Consider the following 6,428-nt stretch of genomic DNA (forward strand, 5'->3'; position numbering starts at 1 on the left):
AACGGTTCAAATTAGGCCGCTGTTTCGATTGCGTGATAACCGGGCACCCGATTTGGAAAGCACACCCGCGGCGCCCGCTGTACACACCTCTTCCCAAAACCCGTCCTCCCTTCTCCTATCAACGCCGGACAAGCTTTTTGCTCTCACTCTCTCGTGCGCTTATCGGACGCGGCCTGTTGTAGCACCCGCAACCGATGCTCCCGAAGTTAACGTTAATTTGATTAAGCGATACCGCATGTTTTCTGCCCCCAAATGCGCGGTGTCTGCGACATGCAACGCAAAACCGCAAACAACCGTCGACGCTCCCGTTTTTGGGGGCCAACCGGGCCCGGCGCAAATCGGCAAACTGATCAGTTGTAAGCTGTCAAATAACCGATGCTCGTACAATACTTTCCACTTTTGCCGAAACCGAATTTCGTCCACCCCGGCCCGGTATCTATTGGTTCGTATGTAATTCAGCGGGCGTAAAGTTGTTGGGTGAGGGAGAGGATGATATGTGTGTGTGGCGAGGCTTCAATCAACCTGAACAACCGCACCGAAGATGCTCGGCAGTGAAGAAGCACTTCTCATTACTGAGTGGGTGTTGTAAATTAAGCAAACAAACTGCGATCCGCGATACCAGCAGTTCGCTACTGCGCTGCCATGCTTGAACGCCCCAACGCAGAGTTGTTGAATTTATTGCTAATTGAGTTAGGAGTAGCCGTTAGTAGTGCTATTTACGGGTTTGGGGGCTATAAAGCGTACACTGTGTTCAGGTGCATTAGTTGGCTAGGCGTTGCAAATCGTTGTTTAAGAGCTTATATAGATGTGTACTGTACGCTAGATAAGGTGATGGTGTGGCCCAACTTTAAGCTTGGAGTAATATATTATCCCATCACTTCGCACTTCTCCGTGAGGTTGGATTTTAATTGCATTGTTATAGATTACTCGCATCCTGGAATCGATAACATATGTTTAGATGGTTTTATTATTTTGATGATGTAGATCTTTTTCTTTAATTTCGTAAGATAAAGTGTCTTGAAGATCCTACAGGGTCTTCTACCCAACTCCTATTCCATCATGGCAAAACAGGATGAAGATGGATATTCCAGCTATGTTAACCACAAGGTCAACTAGAAGCTAAAATCAATTAACACAAAGTAATTACGTGGTATGGAAAGCTGAGAGAATTGTCGAAAAGGTTGGGTGAAGAAAAGGCGGGTTGGTCATGTCATTCGAATGACACCGAACGATACAGTCCGTAAAGTCCCTTACGATCGTCTATTTGGACGTACGAGGAGGATCTCTGGAAACTAAGATGGCGTTGATCGGTAAGCCAGAAAGGCCGGAACAATGAATTGAAAGACATATGTATTCTACTGTGAACAAGTTAGAGGACTCCTGCAGTAGACAAAGACTGCGAAACAGTTGTAACGCCTGATAAATAAGTGAGGAAGGAAGTAGGTTAAAGATCGAACAGTTTTTGTACAAAATGTATAAGACTTCTTAGAATTGAGGTTCGTGGGCGAACATTGAGGAATGGCTTTAATTTAAGGGCAACAAAGAATTAATATAAGTTGAACTGTGCGAGTGGACATTCTATGGCTTTTGAATTATTTTAACAAGTCATTATTAGTTAATTTGTGTATCATTTCAATATAATTTAATACTTGCGAACCTGTTCAAATTCCTTTCCTGGATAATCCCTTTCTTCAATGTAAGCTTGTTGATCATCAGTAACTGGTAAATCTATCCTCTCACACGGTTCTGCACTGCACACGGTACATCATGCCACGAAGTTCGTTGTCTACCCGGCCTCCGGGGCCGTTTGTTGGGGTAACTGTGGTAATTAATTAGTCGACCCCGTGTTTACAAGCTCATTAAGGGCAAAACTTTATGGCCCTTGCTGACGCGATACTGTTGCGCTTCTGTCTTACGCCCCCGAACCGGTTGCGCCCACCACCGACGTCTTCGGCGTCCACAGCACCCGTGTGGAAGGTATCTTAATGCTGGCTCGCGCAAACAAAATGGCCCCCAATCCATACAGCTACGGAGCATGCCATGGTGGAGAGGGAAAGCGAATCTAACAGGCAAGTGGTTCGCACTGGATCCACGGAATCCCAACGTTTAGCGATTAGTGACGGTAGTAGTGAACTGTTTGTGTATGCAAATATAGCAATGCTACTTAATTTTTTTGAAGCTTAATTAGATTTTACTATTGTACTTAGTATTATTTTTTCTAACGCAAATAATGAACATGCAATAGAAACGGAACAAAAGCTTACTTCATAAATGGTTGGTAAAGTTACATTTTCATCACAACAATAAACTACACTTTATATCACCGCCAGACATCACACTCTCAAGCGAGTGGTGGACATGGACTCGTGACAGGTCATTCAAATATGTTCATTTTCTAGGACGGACTTTCAACACGCAATAAGAACCCGGTGTATGGCGGATATTTTTTTTTTTGCTCTCTTCACAAATTAAAAGCTGCTTACTGGAAAACGGAGCTTTAGCACGAACAAACAAATGTTGAGAAAAAAAAGCGCAGAAACTGATTCGGATTATATTTTTTTAGTAAAGTGGTAACTACTGCCAGCATGGTTTCTTTGAAACGTTTCAAATTTTGCCGACCGCGTGAGACAAACCAAACAGCTTTATTATGCAAACCAAGTCCTGTCTCAGTATCACAATTCCATTAGCAAAATCCTTCATTAATGAGTACGTCATTTGAATACGAATTTCTACTCAAATCTGTGGTTCTCAAAGCGTTTAGAAACAGCTAATGGTAGTGTTATATATAAAACGTTTTCTTGTAGCAAAACATAAAAAAAACATCTTTACCATGCTTCATGGTTTAGGTAAGATTCAAAAGCAAATAAAATGTCTTCATTGTTAAAACCCGACGCTGATTGAATGTTTTATATTAACAAACGCCCCAAAATGCTCCACTTTATAGATAGTGTGTAGCGGGTAGAAACAAACACTAAAACTCAAATTTACATCAAAACGTTATGTTCCACCATATTGGTAACGCAAACAAAGAGCTGATGATGGTTCGCTGAGTTTACGCTACCGTTTGCCCATTATAACGCCCCACGAACTGTACAGCCATCAATCAAGCACCGTCCCAAAAATAGCCAACGGCCGGCCATTTTATGATCGTCATTAGGCTAATTCCTTGTTTTTCCGGCCAGCAACACATCCTGCCCAGGTTGTGCAAGTCGTCGGAAAAGCGTTACAGCGAATAGTTTCTTTCACTGCAAGGGGTCTCGACGAAATTGAAATGTGATCATTAACCGTTTTGCCTACTCTGTGCGTAGCATTCAACTGTTTTGGATTTGTGTGTTTCTTTAAGCTGCTAGATTAATGTATGCAATAAGGTGGGATGAGTATTACGATCATTATAAGACGATATGATACACATTTGCTTTCTATGTTGTGTAGAAAATATGTTAGTATTAAAGCAAAACTTGAAAGATCCATAAAGAGATATTAAATTCCTAACGCATTTTGCATTTCCAAATCTACCGTCAAGCGATTGAGCTAATGTAGTTGCAATACGACTAAGCGACTTAATTATAAAACGTTATCCATTTAAAGTTGATTGATAAAGCTTCTCCCTCTAAAAAGGATCTCTGTCTGACTGGGAATGCTAAAATAGCACCCATTTCTCTCTCTCTCTCTAGTTTGTAATTGATTTCAACTAAATATGTTTTACCTAACGTTTAGCCAAACAAAAAATAGAAACATATGCAAATAGTTTGCCTGCTGGCAGCATTTAATCTGCTACAATTTAATTTTCAAAACCGGCAAAAACCCTTTGCTGCATCGCGTGCTGTGGATGTCTGTCAAAATGTTTAAATGCGCTTATTTGCATGCACCACACGTGCAATTTAATCATCAAATACAAGTACAAGTGCACACTATCTGCAATGCATTTTCGATAACACATTTCAATTGCAAAACTACTTTATTGCCAATGGACGCGAGTGACGCGCTACGTTAGATGCGTATTATTTTAAGGTTTATTTTGAAGCCTGCTTTAAAAGCGATTCACAGTTCCAGTAAATTCAGAAACTTGCATCCAAACAAAAAAAAAATAAAAACATGCTTCTTTTTTTAAAAAGTGCCTGCTTTGGAGCAGATCTGTATGCAGTCGGCAAACATTGGCTAATCGGACCATCAAGCAACCAATTGCCAGCAGCATCGCTTTTGGGGATATGCAGTTCTTGAGAACGGCTCCATAACTGGTTTGCGGTTGGCCGAACCGAACCACTTGTGATTAAGGAAATTGCGTAATTGGAAGGATTTCCTGGGCTGATTAACTCGTTTCGTATCCGGACGTAGCCTAACCGCAAACCGGTCAACATGGCACTGCTAAAACTCACCGAGCAACAACGAATGGTGAGAATGGTTTTCATAGCAAAAGAAGATCAAATTGGCCTGGTTCTTACCTGGTGCGCTAGGAAGAATTGGACTCGTTTTCCACTTCAAAGCTGGTGCTGCTGCTGCTGCTGATGGGGCCTCTGCAAAAAACAAAACCCTCGGCCGATAATTGTGCACAATTGCTATCAAATGGCGTAGTTTTGCTTGCGGTGCCACACCGTTTCTCGTTAGCGATAAGACTCGAAGAGGCTTCCTCTGGCTGGCCCGGCTAATTGTGGCTAATTGAAAAAACGGAGCACCGAAGTGAAGTGCATTGGACAATATTTGCTCACAATATGTATATTTCTAGCACACAGCACAGTTGCATAACTCACTCGTCACTCGCCCAATCCATACTTCGCACATCTAAAGACACACACACACACACGGACCAAACTCACCGGTCACACATACACCAGTGCAGAAAAAAAGGGATTGTTAATTGACGGTGAACGAGAGTGGCGTTAATTTTAACACTTCACACTATCAGCTTCTTCGGGTGCGTCGGTCCTGAACCTGTACACCGCCGTTCGTGCACAGTAGGAACTCGTCCAAAACGCGGTGGATGACGGATGCTTGCTGTTAAAACACTACTATCACCCAGTTGCATCAATACCCATTTCCCGATAATGCACACCGGTGCAGCCCGCCCCGGGTTGGAATGCACTTCACACTGGCAAAGTCTGCGCGTGGTGGTGCCAATTCAATTATTATCTATCAGTTTGCGTTATTTCCCTCGTTTGGTTTCTTGTTTGCACTAATCCGGCTAACAAACCGTTGCAGCACGGCTGCTACCTTTTGATCTTGTTGACGTTGCTGCTGGCGAGGTGATAATCCAGCAGAAGATGTTTTTTTTCCTAGCACAACCGAATGAGTTGGTCTCCCACAGCAGACCTATTTCAGTAGTTTCGATTGATGTGATGGAACGATTTTGTTTGCTTCCGGTTATCACATTCGCACTATTTGTATACGACCGATTAAATTAAACACAACTGCCCGACTGGTTCATGTTGCGAAAGCATGTTTCAACCCGACGGGTATGTTGTGTCGAGGTTTTGCCCGCTGCTAACGTACGTACGAAACCACAACGCGAACGATCGATGCGAGCGTAAACAAACGAATGAGCACGCGAGCGGTCGAACAAACTACGCAAAGCGAACGTGCAACTAAAACTGACGCTACGTGGAGCAGAAAACTGGAATGAAATGCTGAATCGAATGCAAGATAACTGTCGACCAGAACCTTGCTACAGGGGTTTACTGTGTGGTAGATGGAAATGTTTGTTTTTCCTGTCATAATCAACTTTTCCATTATTAAAGCAAATTGAATCAGAATGATAAAAAACACTTTATTAAAGTGTAATGATTTAAAATATTATTTTTATTTTTTAAAAATATTTATCCAACATAACACCCCTATCCCAGGGGACGACAACCCCTGCAACTAGCACGCAACCGTCTAGCTCCGCCTTACCTTCCACCATTGCGCATCGTACAACACTGCGGCAAAACGAACGCCATACTACACGCACACTGCTGCACCGCTCATCCGGCTAGGGGTGGAGCCGTCCATTATCCAATCAGATCGCTTACCGTGTGGGGGGATGCAAAAGTTTCCCCTGTTTACTACACCCTCCCCACCCCTAAAATGTAAGGAGCAATTAATTTTTGCTGACATCGCACATTTCGATCGATTCGGGGCCAAATACTGAAGCCAACAATACAGAACAAAAAAATTGTGTGACAAAATGTGGTTTTAAAAATGGCTTCTTTTGCAACACGGTCCGGTGCCAACAAATCATGCGTCAATCATACATTTTGCGAGCTGATGTTTAGTGTTTGCTTGTGCTAATATACGAGCGAAATAATATGGTAAATTTAGTTGGTTTGTTGGAATTGCATCCTTTGATTTACATGTTTATTTTTGCTTTGATTTAATGCTTTATTCTATTGTTACGTCAATGATAGACTTCAATGCAACATTATAAACGTTGAAAAAGGATTTAACACAGACGA

The 6,428-nt window shown here is 42.3% G+C and overlaps 1 protein-coding gene across 2 annotated transcripts in view; it reads right to left on the bottom strand.

The window, feature by feature from the left end:
• Positions 1–5,674, bottom strand: part of LOC125766260 (homeobox protein aristaless) — a 69,353-nt gene extending 63,679 nt beyond the window's left edge. Inside the window, exon 1 of one of the 2 annotated variants that reach the window (XM_049432056.1) lies at positions 4,443–5,674. The gene's annotated coding sequence lies outside the window, so the exon portion shown is untranslated. The remainder of the gene's footprint in view (positions 1–4,442) is intronic. The other variant, XM_049432055.1, reaches the window with a different exon arrangement.
• Positions 5,675–6,428: the final 754 nt, after the last annotated feature.

Source organism: Anopheles funestus, chromosome 2RL (assembly GCF_943734845.2).
Source record: "Anopheles funestus chromosome 2RL, idAnoFuneDA-416_04, whole genome shotgun sequence".
NCBI lineage: Eukaryota > Metazoa > Arthropoda > Insecta > Diptera > Culicidae > Anopheles > Anopheles funestus.